At 34.9% G+C, this 20,407-nt stretch overlaps 1 protein-coding gene across 1 annotated transcript in view; it reads left to right on the top strand.

The window, feature by feature from the left end:
• The window catches only part of IGLON5 (IgLON family member 5), a 423,086-nt gene that overhangs the window by 399,985 nt on the left and 2,694 nt on the right, over window positions 1-20,407 (top strand).

Genomic DNA, 20,407 nt, shown 5'->3' on the forward strand with positions numbered 1-20,407 from the left:
GCTTTATGGTATTTTTCGGAAATGTAACCTTATGGCTGAAATTTTTTTATTAGATGAGCTTGTTGCAAAAAGTTTTACAATATACCCGTCACATACAGACCCAGTGGTTCCCATTGTTGGCTTATAGCGACGTAGATTTGTACCCTACCTCGTCATGGAGTTTGCTTGTTCTGTCTGGTTGCCCTTTGGGACAATCCGAAAACAAATTTTTTATTTTATTTTTATTTATGAAATTGGCTGCAGAGTTTGACTATGTGACCCTTTATGGGCAAAAGGACTGTTACTTGTGGTTTTAGTTAGTAGATGATGCTAAATTCAAAAATTGTAAGTCAAAAGTCATATTTTTGTATATAGACGCAAAGGTAAAATGATTGATCTACGCTGACCCTACATAGCCTAGCCCAATGTTCTTGTGAGGATAGGGGGGGGTAGGAGCGCTACCGTCCATTACAATGGGTAATGTCCAAAGTAAGTGGGTGACCTAGTGACTCAGTAGTCCACAGCGGTCATTGATTTGCTTATAGCACTGGGGTCTTGGGTTCGAAGTCACCACTGCAATTTTTTCTAGGGTTTGTATGTTCTTCTGATTGTTTTGTTTCTCACCAAAGTAGTCCATTTTTTGTTTTTTTGTTGGAGCTACAGCATAGAAATGGTCTATTTTTTTAAATTATGTAGCCTATACATAGCCTAATCTAACAGAATTGGGCCATCTATAGGAGACAACTCACCCTTCCAACTATTGAAACGACCCAAAGGAGGCAAAAGTGAGAGCAAGTGCTCGATATTACGCACTGACACTGTTCCAAAGAATATAAGTCTTCACTTTTTGGAATGGAATGGTTTCCACCACTTCATTGACCTCTGGTAAGATCCATGCCTAGAAGGATCCTGAAGAAGAGGTCCGAGGATGTCCCCATCAATCTTTGTAGGAGTCCTTCGACTTTTAGACTTAAATTTCTCATTTGCTGGATTAGATGTTGAAGACCGGAGGTTAGGGCTGATTTGCACTGACGGTTATTGTTCCGTGAAATTTGGATTTTTGAACGCAAACCAAGAGGTCTGGATCTAGACGGGCATCTGGTCTGGCTGTGAAATTCCACCGCAATTTCCATTACAGGGTGTTCTAGCACAGATTACTATTGTTTTGCAAATAATAACAATTTCATAGGGTTCCTTCCCCCGAGACCACCATCATTTACCTCATTTAGCAGTGTCTTGGCACTCGCGTCTACTCTGGGACTACTGCCAAACACCTACAACACTGTTCCCTGCCTCCATATCAAGAGAGATTCGACACATACCCTCTGCGGCTTTCTATTACAATCCAAATCCCTCCTGCTGTACGCAGCACAGAAGATAATTATCGCTATTTCCTGCAATATAAAGAGCAATTCCCCTTAAAATCCAAAAAAACAAATCAAAGTCCTTGAGTCGTCCTCTTATGTCAAACTACAAAAAAACTTTATTTAGCCATTTCTCCGTTTTATCAAATTCCCGCAAAGCAGTAATGGCCGTAATATCACCCACAAAATGACTCCCCAAACTTTCCTGAACTGCTAAGATACATTATCTGGTGCATAACTAGAAGGATTTGCCGTGCAGATGACATCATCTGTGGAAACGGTCATGGCAGCCATATTGGTTAGTCGCCCAGCTTTTCCAAAAACGGGTATAAACGAAAAATTCAAAAATGTTGAATTTACTGGTGATTTTTTTATTTGAGGGGTAAATGCTCCCTAAAGGGGTGATCTTAGCTTAGATATTGGTAGCATACCCTTAGGATATACCACCGATATCTGATCAATGGGGGTCTGTCGGGTGAAAATGGGTTCTAGGAAAGTGCTGTGCCACTTCATCTCCATTTGGCCCTGCTCAGCTTTCTTTGGAGGCCACATATAGTCAACGGCTGACCACGTGGCTGCCCAGAAAAAGTTGAGTGGCGCCAACAGGAGGCAAAGTGGCATGGCGCCACTTTGTTTTAGAGATTGGGGGTTATAGCGGTCGGACCTCCGCCAAAATGGCATCGGTGGCAAATCTCTATGCTGAGACAACCCCTTTAAAATGTCCATAAGCCTGATGGTAAATAAAGAGAAGGGTTTGGTTTGATTGATCATGGGGAATAGAGATAGAATAGTAAGGTGGCAGTATATTACCCCGCAATAGCAAAAAAAAAAGGTAAATAAAAAAAAAATAATAAAAAATAATTTTAAAAAATCATAAAAGAAAAGAAAAAATATAAACTATGAAACACGCAGGAAATGGCCAAGACCGGCACAGAGTCTGATTGTTCCTGTAAATGTGCGGCGGAGTCATTCATAATGTATTTCTATCATCTCGCAGATTTCGCGGCAGTCACTTACAGACACCGTTTCTGCATAAGATATTCGAAAGTGGAGCAAAGAGTGTTTCCTGCTGTCAGATCGCACTTCTGCGCGGACGTTCACGGATAGACATCAGTTTTATTTGTGTGGTATTCGTAGCAATAATTTAGATGTAGCGCGGCAAACAGGAATAAAGGAAAACTCCAGCAAACATTAAATGTCCCTGACAACTGCAGTCGTGTGGAAAATGCGATTGCATGAAAATCACAGGGCCCGTAACAAAGGTCAGAGAGAGCCTCCACTCCCTTACCTGGAGGAAAAAATCACATGCATACTGGGAAATAATACTACATATAGTGACCACATAATACTACATATAGGGACCACATAATACTACATATATTGACCACATAATACTACATATAGGGACCATATAATACTGCATATAGTGACCACATAATACTACATATAGTGACCACATAATACTACATATAGTGACCACATAATACTACATATAGGGACCATATAATACTGCATATAGTGACCACATAATACTACATATAGTGACCACATAATACTACATATAGTGACCACATAATACTACATATAGGGACCATATAATACTACATATAGTGACCGCATAATACTACATATAGTGACCACATAATACTACATATAGTGACCACATACTACTACATATAGTGACCACATAATACTACATATAGTGACCACATAATACTACATATAGTGACCACATAATACTACATATAGTGACCACATACTACTACATATAGTGACCACATAATACTACATATAGTGACCACATAATACGGCATATAGTGACCACATAATACTACATATAGTGACCACATAATACTGCATATAGTGACCACATAACACTGCATATAGTGACCACATAATACTACATATAGTGACCACAAAATTCTACATATAGTGACCACATAATACTACATATAGGGACCACATAATACTACATATAGGGACCACATAATACTACATATAGTGACCACATAACACTACATATAGTGACCACATAATACTACATATAGTGACCACATAATACTGCATATAGTGACCACATAATACTACATATAGTGACCACGTAATACTACATATAGTGACCACATAATACTACATATAGTGACCACATAATACTGCATATAGTGACCACATAATACTACATATAGTGACCACATAATACTACATATAGGGACCACATAATACTGCATATAGTGACCACATAATACTACATATAGTGACCACATAATACTACATATAGTGACCACATAATACTACATATAGGGACCACATAATACTGCATATAGTGACCACATAATACTACATATAGTGACCACATAATACTACATATAGTGACCACATAATACTACATATAGTGACCACATAATACTACATATAGTGACCACATAATACTACATATAGGGACCACATAATACTACATATAGGGACCACATAATACTACATATAGTGACCACATAACACTACATATAGTGACCACATAATACTGCATATAGTGACCACATAACACTACATATAGTGACCACATAACACTACATATAGTGACCACATAATACTACATATAGTGACCACATAATACTGCATATAGTGACCACATAATACTACATATAGTGACCACATAATACTATATATAGTGACCACATAATACTACATATAGTAACCACATAATACTATATATAGTGACCACATAATACTACATATAGTGACCACATAATACTACATATAGTGACCACATAATACTACATATAGTAACCACATAATACTACATATAGTGACCACATAATACTGCATATAGTGACCACATAATACTACATATAGTAACCACATAATACTACATATAGTGACCGCATAATACTACATATAGTGACCACATAATACTACATATAGGGACCATATAATACTGCATATAGTGACCACATAACACTACATATAGTGACCACATAATACTACATATATTGACCACATAATACTACATATAGGGACCATATAATACTGCATATAGTGACCACATAATACTACATATAGTGACCACATAATACTACATATAGTGACCACATAATACTACATATAGGGACCATATAATACTGCATATAGTGACCACATAATACTACATATAGTGACCACATAATACTACATATAGTGGCCACATAATACTACATATAGGGACCATATAATACTGCATATAGTGACCGCATAATACTACATATAGTGACCGCATAATACTACATATAGTGACCACATAATACTACATATAGTGACCACATAATACTACATATAGTGACCACATAATACTGCATATAGTGACCACATAACACTGCATATAGTGACCACATAATACTACATATAGTGACCACAAAATTCTACATATAGTGACCACATAATACTGCATATAGTGACCACGTAATACTACATATAGTGACCACATAATACTACATATAGTGACCACATAATACTGCATATAGTGACCACATAATACTACATATAGTGACCACATAATACTACATATAGGGACCACATAATACTGCATATAGTGACCACATAATACTACATATAGTGACCACATAATACTACATATAGGGACCACATAATACTGCATATAGTGACCACATAATACTACATATAGTGACCACATAATACTACATATAGTGACCACATAATACTACATATAGTGACCACATAATACTACATATAGTGACCACATAATACTACATATAGTAACCACATAATACTACATATAGTGACCACATAATACTACATATAGTGACCACATAATACTACATATAGTGACCACATAATACTACATATAGTGACCACATAATACTGCATATAGTGACCACATAATACTACATATAGTGACCACATAATACTACATATAGTGACCACATAATACTACATATAGTAACCACATAATACTACATATAGTGACCACATAATACTACATATAGTAACCACATAATACTACATATAGTGACCGCATAATACTACATATAGTGACCACATAATACTGCATATAGTGACCACATAATACTACATATAGTGACCGCTTAATACTACATATAGTGACCACATAATACTACATATAGGGACCACATAATACTGCATATAGTGACCACATAATACTACATATAGTGACCACATAATACTACATATAGTGACCACATAATACTACATATAGGGACCACATAATACTGCATATAGTGACCACATAATACTACATATAGTGACCACATAATACTACATAGTGACCACATAACACTACATATAGTGACCACATAATACTACATATAGTGACCACATAATACTGCATATAGTGACCACATAATACTACATATAGTGACCACATAATACTACATATAGTGACCACATAATACTACATATAGTAACCACATAATACTACATATAGTGACCACATAATACTACATATAGTGACCACATAATACTACATATAGTGACCACATAATACTACATATAGTAACCACATAATACTACATATAGTGACCACATAATACTACATATAGGGACCATATAATACTGCATATAGTGACCACATAATACTACATATAGGGACCATATAATACTGCATATAGTGACCACATAATACTACATATAGTGACCACATAATACTACATATAGTGACCACATAATACTACATATAGTGACCACATAATACTGCATATAGTGACCACATAATACTACATATAGTGACCACATAATACTGCATATAGTGACCACATAATACTACATATAGTGACCACATAATACTACATATAGTGACCACATAATACTACATATAGTGACCACATAACACTACATATAGTGACCACATAATACTGCATATAGTGACCACGTAATACTACATATAGTGACCACATAATACTACATATAGTGACCACATAATACTGCATATAGTGACCACATAATACTACATATAGTGACCACATAATACTACATATAGGGACCACATAATACTGCATATAGTGACCACATAATACTACATATAGTGACCACATAATACTACATATAGTGACCACATAATACTACATATAGGGACCACATAATACTGCATATAGTGACCACATAATACTACATATAGTGACCACATAATACTACATATAGTGACCACATAATACTACATATAGTGACCACATAATACTACATATAGTGACCACATAATACTACATATAGTAACCACATAATACTACATATAGTGACCACATAATACTACATATAGTGACCACATAATACTGCATATAGTGACCACATAATACTACATATAGTGACCGCATAATACTACATATAGTGACCACATAATACTGCATATAGTGACCACATAATACTGCATATAGTGACCACATAATACTGCATATAGTGACCACATAATACTGCATATAGTGACCACATAATACTACATATAGTGACCACATAATACTACATATAGTGACCGCATAATACTGCATATAGTGACCACATAATACTGCATATAGTGACCACATAATACTACATATAGTGACCACATAACACTACATATAGGAAACACATAATACTGCATATAGTGACCACATAATACTACATATAGTGACCACATAATACCGCATATAGGGACCACATAATACCACATATAGTGACCACATAATACTACATATAGTGACCACATAATACCGCATATAGGGACCACATAATACCACATATAGTGACCGCATAATACCGCATATAGTGACCGCATAATACTGCATATAGTGACCACATAATACTACATATAGGGACCACATAACACTACATATAGTGACCACATAACACTACATATAGTGACCACATAATACTGCATATAGTGACCACATAATACTACATATAGTGACCACATAATACTACATATAGTGACCGCATAATACTACATATAGTGACCACATAATACTACATATAGTGACCACATAATACTGCATATAGTGACCACATAACACTACATATAGTGACCACATAATACTACATATAGTGACCACATAATACTACATATAGTGACCACATAATACTACATATAGTGACCACATAATACTACATATAGGGACCACATAATACTGCATATAGTGACCACATAACACTACATATAGTGACCACATAATACTGCATATAGTGACCACATAATACTACATATAGTGACCACATAATACTACATATAGTGACCACATAATACTACATATAGTGACCACATAATACTACATATAGTGACCACATAATACTACATATAGTAACCACATAATACTACATATAGTGACCACATAATACTGCATATAGTGACCACATAACACTACATATAGTGACCACATAATACTACATATAGTGACCACATAATACTACATATAGTGACCACATAATACTACATATAGTGACCACATAATACTACATATAGTGACCACATAACACTACATATAGGAAACACATAATACTGCATATAGTGACCACATAATACTACATATAGTGACCACATAATACTACATATTGGGACCACATAATACTACATATAGTGACCACATAATACGGCATATAGTGACCACATAATACTACATAGTGACCACATAATACTACATATAGTGACCACATAATACGGCATATAGTGACCACATAATACTGCATATAGTGACCTCATAATACTACATATAGTGACCACATAATACTACATAGTGACCACATAATACTACATATAGTGACCACATAATACTACATATAGTGACCACATAATACGGCATATAGTGACCACATAATACTACATAGTGACCACATAATACTACATATAGTGACCACATAATACGGCATATAGTGACCACATAATACTACATATAGTGACCACATAATACTACATATAGTGACCACATAATACTACATATAGTGACCGCATAATACTACATATAGTGACCGCATAATACTACATATAGTGACCACATAATACTACATAGTGACCACATAATACTACATATAGTGACCACATAATACTACATATAGTGACCGCATAATACTACATATAGTGACCAAATAATACTGCATATAGTGACCACATAACACTACATATAGTGACCACATAATACTGCATATAGTGACCACATAATACTACATATAGTGACCACATAACACTACATATAGTGACCACTCAATACTGCATATAGTGACCACATAATACTACATATAGTGACCACATAATACTACATATAGTGACCACATAATACTACATATAGTGACCACATAATACTACATATAGTGACCGCATAATACTACATATAGTGACCACATAATACTACATAGTGACCACATAATACTACATATAGTGACCACATAATACTACATATAGTGACCGCATAATACTACATATAGTGACCGCATAATACTGCATATAGTGACCACATAACACTACACATAGTGACCACATAATACTGCATATAGTGACCACATAATACTACATATATGACCACATAACACTACATATAGTGACCACATAATACTGCATATAGTGACCACATAATACTACATATAGTGACCACATAACACTACATATAGTGACCGCATAATACTACATATAGTGACCACATACTACATATAGTGACCACATAATACTGCATATAGTGACCGCATAATACTACATATAGTGACCATATAATACTGCTTATAGTGACCACATAATACTACATATAGTGACCACATAATACTACATATAGTGACCACATAATACTACATATAGTGACCACATAATACTACATATAGGGACCACATAATACTGCATATAGTGACCACATAACACTACATATAGTGACCACATAATACTGCATATAGTGACCACATAATACTACATATAGTGACCACATAATACTACATATAGTGACCACATAATACTACATATAGTGACCACATAATACTACATATAGTGACCACATAATACTACATATAGTAACCACATAATACTACATATAGTGACCACATAATACTGCATATAGTGACCACATAACACTACATATAGTGACCACATAATACTACATATAGTGACCACATAATACTACATATAGTGACCACATAATACTACATATAGTGACCACATAATACTACATATAGTGACCACATAACACTACTTATAGGAAACACATAATACTGCATATAGTGACCACATAATACTACATATAGTGACCACATAATACTACATATAGGGACCACATAATACTACATATAGTGACCACATAATACTACATATAGTGACCACATAACACTACATATAGTAACCACATAATACTACATATAGGAAACACATAATACTGCATATAGTGACCACATAATACTACATATAGTGACCACATAATACTGCATATAGGGACCACATAATACCACATATAGTGACCACATAATACCACATATAGTGACCACATAATACTGCATATAGTGACCACATAATACTGCATATAGTGACCGCATAATACTGCATATAGTGACCACATAATACTGCATATAGTGACCACATAATACTACATATAGGGACCACATAACACTACATATAGTGACCACATGACACTACATATAGTGACCACATAATACTGCATATAGTGACCACATAATACTACATATAGTGACCACATAACACTACATATAGTGACCACATAATACTACATATAGTGACCACATAATACTGCATATAGTGACCACATAACACTACATATAGTGACCACATAATACTACATATAGTGACCGCATAATACTACATATAGTGACCACATAATACTACATATAGTGACCACATAATACTGCATATAGTGACCACATAACACTACATATAGTGACCACATAATACTACATATAGTGACCACATAATACTACATATAGTGACCACATAATACTACATATAGTGACCACATAATACTGCATATAGTGACCACATAATACTGCATATAGTGACCACATAATACTACATATAGTGACCACATAATACTACATATAGTGATCACATAACACTACATATAGTGACCACATAATACTACATATAGTGACCACATAATACTGCATATAGTGACCACATAATACTACATATAGGGACCACATAATACTACATATAGTGATCACATAACACTACATATAGTGACCACATAATACTACATATAGTGACCACATAATACTGCATATAGTGACCGCATAATACTACATATAGTGACCACATAATACTACATATAGGGACCACATAATACTACATATAGTGACCTCATAATACGGCATATAGTGACCACATAATACTACATAGTGACCACATAATACTACATATAGTGACCACATAATACGGCATATAGTGACCACATAATACTGCATATAGTGACCTCATAATACTACATATAGTGACCACATAATACTACATAGTGACCACATAATACTACATATAGTGACCACATAATACTACATATAGTGACCACATAATACGGCATATAGTGACCACATAATACTACATAGTGACCACATAATACTACATATAGTGACCACATAATACGGCATATAGTGACCACATAATACTACATATAGTGACCACATAATACTACATATAGTGACCACATAATACTACATATAGTGACCGCATAATACTACATATAGTGACCGCATAATACTACATATAGTGACCACATAATACTACATAGTGACCACATAATACTACATATAGTGACCACATAATACTACATATAGTGACCGCATAATACTACATATAGTGACCAAATAATACTGCATATAGTGACCACATAACACTACATATAGTGACCACATAATACTGCATATAGTGACCACATAATACTACATATAGTGACCACATAACACTACATATAGTGACCACTCAATACTGCATATAGTGACCACATAATACTACATATAGTGACCACATAACACTACATATAGTGACCGCATAATACTACTTATAGTGACCACATACTACATATAGTGACCACATAATACTGCATATAGTGACCGCATAATACTACATATAGTGACCATATAATACTGCTTATAGTGACCACATAATACTACATATAGTGACCACATAATACTACATATAGTGACCACATAATACTACATATAGTGACCACATAATACTACATATAGGGACCACATAATACTGCATATAGTGACCACATAACACTACATATAGTGACCACATAATACTGCATATAGTGACCACATAATACTACATATAGTGACCACATAATACTACATATAGTGACCACATAATACTACATATAGTGACCACATAATACTACATATAGTGACCACATAATACTACATATAGTGACCACATAATACTGCATATAGTGACCACATAATACCACATATAGGGACCACATAATACTACATATAGTGACCACATAATACTACATATAGTGACCACATAACACTACATATAGTGACCACATAATACTACATATAGTGACCACATAATACTACATATAGGGACCACATAATACTGCATATAGTGACCACATAATACTACATATAGTGACCGCATAATACTACATATAGTGACCACATAATACTACATATAGTGACCACATAATACTGCATATAGTGACCACATAATACCACATATAGTGACCACATAATACTACATATAGTGACCGCATAATACTACATATAGTGACCACATAATACTACATATAGTGACCACATAATACTGCATATAGTGACCACATAATACCACATATAGTGACCACATAATACTACATATAGTGACCACATAATACTACATATAGTGACCACATAATACTACATATAGTGACCGCATAATACTGCATATAGTGACCACATAATACTACATATAGTGACCACATAATACTGCATATAGTGACCACATAATACCACATATAGTGACCACATAATACTACATATAGTGACCACATAATACTACATATAGTGACCACATAATACTACATAGTGACCACATAACACTACATATAGTGACCACATAATACTACATATAGTGACCACATAACACTACATATAGTGACCACATAATACTACATATAGTGACCACATAATACTGCATATAGTGACCACATAACACTACATATAGTGACCACATAATACTACATATAGTGACCGCATAATACTACATATAGTGACCACATAATACTACATATAGTGACCGCATAATACTACATATAGTGACCACATAATACTGCATATAGTGACCACATAATACTGCATATAGTGACCACATAATACTACATATAGGGACCACATAATACTGCATATAGTGACCACATAACACTACATATAGTGACCACATAATACTGCATATAATGACCACATAACACTACATATAGTGACCACATACTACATATAGTGACCACATAATACTACATATAGTGACCACATAATACTGCATATAGTGACCACATAATACCACATATAGTGACCACATAATACTACATATAGTGACCACATAATACTACATATAGTGACCGCATAATACTACATATAGTGACCACATAATACTACATATAGTGACCACATAATACTACATATAGTGACCGCATAATACTACATATAGTGACCACATAATACTACATATAGTAACCACATAATACTACATATAGTGACCACATAATACTGCATATAGTGACCACATAATACTACATATAGTGACCACATAATACTACATATAGTGACCGCATAATACTACATATAGTGACCACATAATACTACATATAGGGACCACATAATACTGCATATAGTGACCACATAACACTACATATAGTGACCACATAATACTGCATATAGTGACCACATAACACTACATATAGTGACCACATAATAATGCACATAGAGCACAAATAACACTACTATACCCCATACTGTAAAATTGCACAAAAAAACTAAAAACATAGTGTCTAAATAAATAATTCTGTACAGTGCTAAATTAATGCTGCTGTCCAGTGCCCAAATAATACCGCCATACAGTGCCCAAATAGCAAGACAATGCAGTGCCAAACAATAGTACAAAAGAGAAGCCCAAATAATACTGCCATAGAGATACCAAATAATACTGCAATAGAGATACCAAATAATACTACAATAAAGATACCAAATAATACAACCATAGAGATACCAAATGATATTCCCATACAGAAACCAAACATTACTGCCATACATATACCAAATAATACTGCCATACATATACCAAATAATACTACCATACAGATACCAAATAATACTACCATACAGATACCAAATAATACTGCCATACAGATACCAAATACTGCCATACAGATACCAAATACTGCCATACAGATACCAAATAATACTGCCATAGAGATACCAAATAATACTGCCATATAGATACCAAATAATACTACCATACAGATACCAAATAATACTGCCATACAGATACCAAATACTGCCATACAGATACCAAATACTGCCATACAGATACCAAACAATACTGCCATATAGATACCAAATAATACTGCCATACAGATACCAAATACTGCCATACATATCCCAAATAATACTGCCATACAAATGTTAAATAATACTTCCATATAGATACCAAATAATACTACCATACAGATACTAAATAATACTGCCATACAGATCCCAAATAATACTGCCATACATATCCCAAATAATACTGCCATACAAATGTTAAATAATACTTCCATATAGATACTAAATAATACTGCCATACAGATACCAAATAATACTGCCATACAGATACCAAATAATACTGCCATACATATCCCAAATAATACTGCCATACAGATACCAAATACTGCCATACAGATCCCAAATAATACTGCCATACATATCCCAAATAATACTGCCATACAAATGTTAAATAATAATTCCATATAGATACTAAATAATACTGCCATACAGATACCAAATAATACTGCCATACAGATCCCAAATAATACTGCCATACAGATAACAAATAATACTACCATACAGATACCAAATAATACTGCCATACAGATACCAAATACTGCAATACAAATGTTAAATAATACTTCCATATAGATACTAAATAATACTGCCATACAGATCCCAAATAATACTGCCATACAGATCCCAAATAATACTGCCATACAGATAACAAATAATACTACCATACATATCCCAAATAATACTGCCATACAGATACCAAATACTGCCATACAGATCCCAAATAATACTGCCATACATATCCCAAATAATACTGCCATACAAATGTTAAATAATAATTCCATATAGATACTAAATAATACTGCCATACAGATACCAAATAATACTGCCATACAGATCCCAAATAATACTGCCATACAGATAACAAATAATACTACCATACAGATACCAAATAATACTGCCATACAGATACCAAATACTGCAATACAGATCCCAAATAATACTGCCATACATATCCCAAATAATACTGCCATACAAATGTTAAATAATACTTCCATATAGATACTAAATAATACTGCCATACAGATACCAATTACTGCCATACATATCCCAAATAATACTGCCATACAAATGTTAAATAATACTTCCATATAGATACTAAATAATACTGCCATACAGATACCAAATAATACTGCCCTACAGATACCAAATAATACTGCCCTACAGATACCAAGTAATACTACAATAGAGATGCCAAATATTACTGCCATACAGATACCAAATAATAGTGCCATACATTGCATGCATAAAAGCACCATATAGTGCTCAAATAGTACATCCCATAGAGCCCAATATCAACACCCAACCACAATTCCTTATCTGATTCACACTAGCAACCAATAAAAATGTAAATGCAGCTCTGGATGTAATTGTAGTATATGACGTGATGTAACTAAGATAAGGAAAGAAAGGTATTTGCAAAGTGACTACTATTATATGTCAGTAATATTTAGATGTAAACTGTGAAAAGATGTTCAGAGGGGCACTCAGCATTCATAGTTGTATTTCCAAAAATATTTGTCATAAGTATATTATATAAAAGTATAATAGCGCCACTCATGTCCACAGACTGTGTCTGGTACTGCAGTTCATTGCTTTTGAAGTGAATGGGGCTGAGCTGCAATACCGGACACAGCCTGTGGATATGAGTGGCGCTGTTTCAGCATTTTTTTTAATCTCATGCAACCCCTTTAAGAGCCGATAAAGAAAATAAAGTACAAAATGGTCACAGCTCCTTTCCAGCAGCAGCCACATGATGAATTACCCTACAAGAATATTTATAGAATGGACGTCCTGACAGCACAATAATGGGTTTCAGTGGGAGTAACTTTGTCAATTTTTACATTTTTGCTTTTCATCAAACTTTACATTGCTAAAACTGTCAATGAGAAAGTGAAATGTTGTTCTAATCACCAACACAAGACGGAGCGGCCGTAGAAATCTGGAGGTATTGAAGTTACCGTCGAGAAGTTATCGATCAGAACGCCCGGGAGGCGGATTCATAAAATATGAGATAAATGACATAACACAACACATTCATATTATAATAGAGTAGGAACGGAGGGAAATTATCCTCATCATGGTAATTACCTTTATGTGTTTATCTATCTATCTATCTATCTATCTAATATCTATCTATCTATCTATCTATCTATCTATCTATCTATCTATCTATCTATCTATCTATCTCATATCTATCTCATATCTATCTATCTATCTATCTATCTATCTATCTATCTATCTATCTATCTATCTATCTATCTATCTATCTATCTATCTCATATCTATCTCTCTATCTATCTATCTATCTATCTATCTATCTCATATCTATCTATCTATCTATCTATCTATCTATCTATCTATCTATCTATCTATCTATCTCATATCTATCTATCTATCTATCTATCTATCTATCTATCTATCTCATATCTATCTATCTATCTATCTATCTATCTATCTATCTATCTATCTATCTATCTATCTATCTATCTATCTATATCTATCTATCTATCTATCTATCTATCTATCTATCTCATATCTATCTATCTATCTATCTCATATCTATCTATCTATCTATCTCATATCTATCTATCTATCTATCTATCTATCTCATATCTATCTATCTATCTATCTATCTATCTATCTATCTATCTATCTATCTATCTATCTATCTATCTCTTATCTATCTATCTATCTATCTCATATTTATCTATCTATCTATCTATCTATCTATCTCATATCTATCTATCTATCTATCTATCTAACATCTATCTATCTATCTATCTATCTCATATCTATCTATCTATCTATCTATCTCATATCTATCTATCTATCTATCTATCTATCTATTTATCTATCTCATATCTATCTATCTATCTATCTATCTATCTATCTATCTATCTATCTATCTCTTATCTATCTATCTATCTATCTATCTCATATTTATCTATCTATCTATCTATCTATCTATCTCATATCTATCTATCTATCTATCTATCTATCTATCTCATATTTATCTATCTATCTATCTATCTATCTATCTATCTATCTATCTATCTATCTATCTATCTATCTATCTATCTATCTATCTATCTATCTATCTAACATCTATCTATCTATCTATCTATCTATCTATCTATCTCATATCTATCTATCTATCTATCTCATATCTATCTATTTATCTATCTATCTATCTATCTATCTCATATCTATCTATCTATCCATCTATCTATCTCATAACTATTTATCTATCTATCTATCTATCTATCTATCTATCTATCTATCTATCTATCTATCTATCTAATCTATCTATCTATCTATTCAATTCAATTCAATTCAAAGAAGCTTTATTGGCAGGACCAAATACATATTAGCATTGCCAAAGCAAGTAAGAAGTAAGGGAATGAGGGATAGGGACTGAGGGATTGGGGGATAGGGACATATCTAGGGTCGGGGTTATACAAGTCCATGGCATATCATGTCTCTCTCAGTTTATGGCATGCAGTGACATATTGTGCCGCTGTGCCCACTGTGGTTTCCTCTTCACCCAGCAGGATGTAGAGTTTCTCTTGCTCTTCCATGGAGCTGAAGTCCGGTAAGAGGTCAGAGAGTCTCCTGAAGTGAGTGTCCCTCACTGCTGAGTATTTGGAGCAGTGTAGCAGGAAGTGGGTCTCATCCTCCACGGCCTCCTGGTCGCACTGTTGGCACAGTCGGCTCTCCCTGGGCTTGTAGGTCTGTCTGTGGCGCCTGGATTCGATGAGCAGGTTGTGGGCGCTCAGTCTGTAGCGGCTCAGGATCTGTCTGTCTCTGGGGTTTGGCAGTTTCTCCAGATATGGCGCCAGTTTATATTCCCGCTGTAGACTCCGGTATATTGTCAGTTTCTGGGATGTCTTTATGTCGTTCCTCCAGTCACTGATATATTCCTCTTGGCCTTTGTTTATTGTCTTCTTGATTTCGGCTTTTGTGAGGCCGCGCTGGGTGACATTTTCTTCAGGCCGGGTCAGGGTGAGATGTTCTGGGGGGCCTGGTTTACCTGGGACCCCTTGGTGTAGCAGGGCTTTATGGTGATAGGATCTTTGCCTCCTGCTGTGTAGATGGGCCCAGAATGATAGCGCCCTCTTCTGGATTGTGAGGTGTAGTGGGAATCTGCCCAGTTCTGCCCGACAGGCACTATTTGAGGTGCTCCGATGGACTTGGAGAAGGTGTTTGCAGAATTCTAGGTGGAAGATTTCTGTTGGGCTGGAATCCCACCTTGACCAGTCTGGGTATGTGTCCGGACCCCAGACTTCACTGGCATACAGGAGGATTGGGGAGATGATGGAGTCAAAGATTTTCAGCCAGACCGTCACTGGTGGTTTGAGATGATAGAGTTTTCGTCTGATGGCATAGAAGGTTTTGCACGCCTTGTCTTTCAGAATCTCTATGGCTTGTTTAAAGCTTCCTGATTGGTTGATTTCTAGGCCCAGGTAAGTGTACCTGTCGGTCGCTGTGATTGTGGCGTTATTTAGTGTGAAGGTCGGGTGCCTGGGGGATTTTGAGTTTCTCTTCTGGAACACCATGATGTTGGTTTTCTTGGCATTGATGGGTAGTGCCCACGTGGAGCTGAATTTTTCTAGGATTTGCAGGTTGTCTTGGAGACCTTTCTCGGTTGGTGATAGTAACAGAAGGTCATCTGCATACAGCAGGAATTTCACCTGGGTGTCATGGAGGGCGAGACCTGGTGCTGAGGAGGATTCCAGAGCTGTGGCCAGTTCATTGATGTAGATGTTGAAGAGCGTTGGACTGAGGCTGCGGCCTTGTCTGACTCCTCGGCTCTGCTGGAAATCAGCCGTTCTTCTCCCGTTCACCTTCACGCTGCATCTGTTCTCTGTGTAGGAGCTTCTGATGACGTCATAGGTTTTACCTCCTATTCCGCTCTCCAGCAGTTTCAGGAATAGGCCCGGGTGCCACACTGAGTCAAAGGCCTTCTTAAAGTCCACAAAACAGGCGTAAATCTTCCCATGCTTTGTATTGTGGACGTGGCTCTTGATGAGGCTGCGCAGGGTGAATATGTGGTCAGTGGTGCGGTGGTTTGGCATGAACCCAGCTTGGCTTTGGTGGAGGACATTGTGCTGGGTGAGGAAGCTGAGGATTCTCTTATTCAGGATGCTGCTGAACAGTTTCCCCAGGTTGCTGCTGACACATATCCCTCGGTAGTTGGCCGGGTCGTACCTGTCCCCACTCTTGTGGATTGGTGTTATAAGGCCTTGGTTCCAGATTTGCGGGAAGTAGCCGGCACTCAGCACTATATTAAATAGTTTGACTATTGCGGCCTGTATTTCTGGCGGGCTGTGTTTTATCATTTCTGGTGAGATTCTGTCTAGGCCGCTGGATTTTTTACACCTTATGTCTATCTCATATCTATCTATCTATCTATCTATCTATCTATCTATCTCATATCTATCTATCTATCTATCTATCTATCTATCTATCTATCTATCTATCTATCTCATATCTATCTATCTATCTATCTATCTATCTATCTATCTATCTATCTATCTATCTATCTATCTATCTATCTATCTATCTATCTATCTCATAACTATTTATCTATCTATCTATCTATCTATCTAACATCTATCTATCTATCTATCTATCTATCTATCTATCTATCTATCTATCTATCTATCTATCTATCTATCTATCTATCTCATAACTATTTATCTATCTATCTATCTATCTATCTATCTATCTATCTATCTATCTATCTATCTATCTATCTATCTATCTAACATCTATCTATCTATCTATCTCATATCTATCTATCTATCTATCTATCTATCTATCTCATAACTATTTATCTATCTATCTATCTATCTATCTCATATCTATCTATCTATCTATCTATCTAACATCTATCTATCTATCTATCTCATATCTATCTATCTATCTATCTATCTATCTATCTATCTATCTATCTATCTATCTATCTATCTCATATCTATCTATCTATCTCATATCTATCTATCTATCTATCTATCTATCTATCTATCTATCTATCTATCTATCTATCTATCTATCTCATAACTAACTATCTATCTATCTATCTATCTATCTATCTATCTATCTATCTATCTATCTATCTATCTATCTATCTATCTATCTCATATCTATCTATCTAAGTATCTATCTATCTCATATCTATCTATCTCATATCTATTTATCTATCTATCTATCTATTAATTTGTATAAATTATATTGCCCGTAGCTGGGGGTAGATTTGACCTTCTGGCGCACGGACAGTGGGTGCGCCTCTTAATAAAGTAGGGGCATCTTAATTCAGCGCCCTTTAGATTAAGACTAACGCAAGTACTAATAAATCCCCCCAGTATATATATATGTGTGTGTGTATATACAGATAGATACAACGATGACACTTTTTTTTCCATAAAGGTGTATTCCAGTTTCAGAAAATGAATGTTACGTTTTGTATAATGAAAATGTATACAATTTCCAATATACTTTCTGTTTTGCTACCTTATGTTTTTCATGATCTATGTTTGCTGCCATTCATTAGGAACCTTCATTGTTTATTTCGAGAGGATAAA

This window comes from Rhinoderma darwinii, chromosome 10 (genome assembly GCF_050947455.1).
Source record: "Rhinoderma darwinii isolate aRhiDar2 chromosome 10, aRhiDar2.hap1, whole genome shotgun sequence".
NCBI classification, from domain to species: Eukaryota; Metazoa; Chordata; class Amphibia; order Anura; family Rhinodermatidae; genus Rhinoderma; species Rhinoderma darwinii.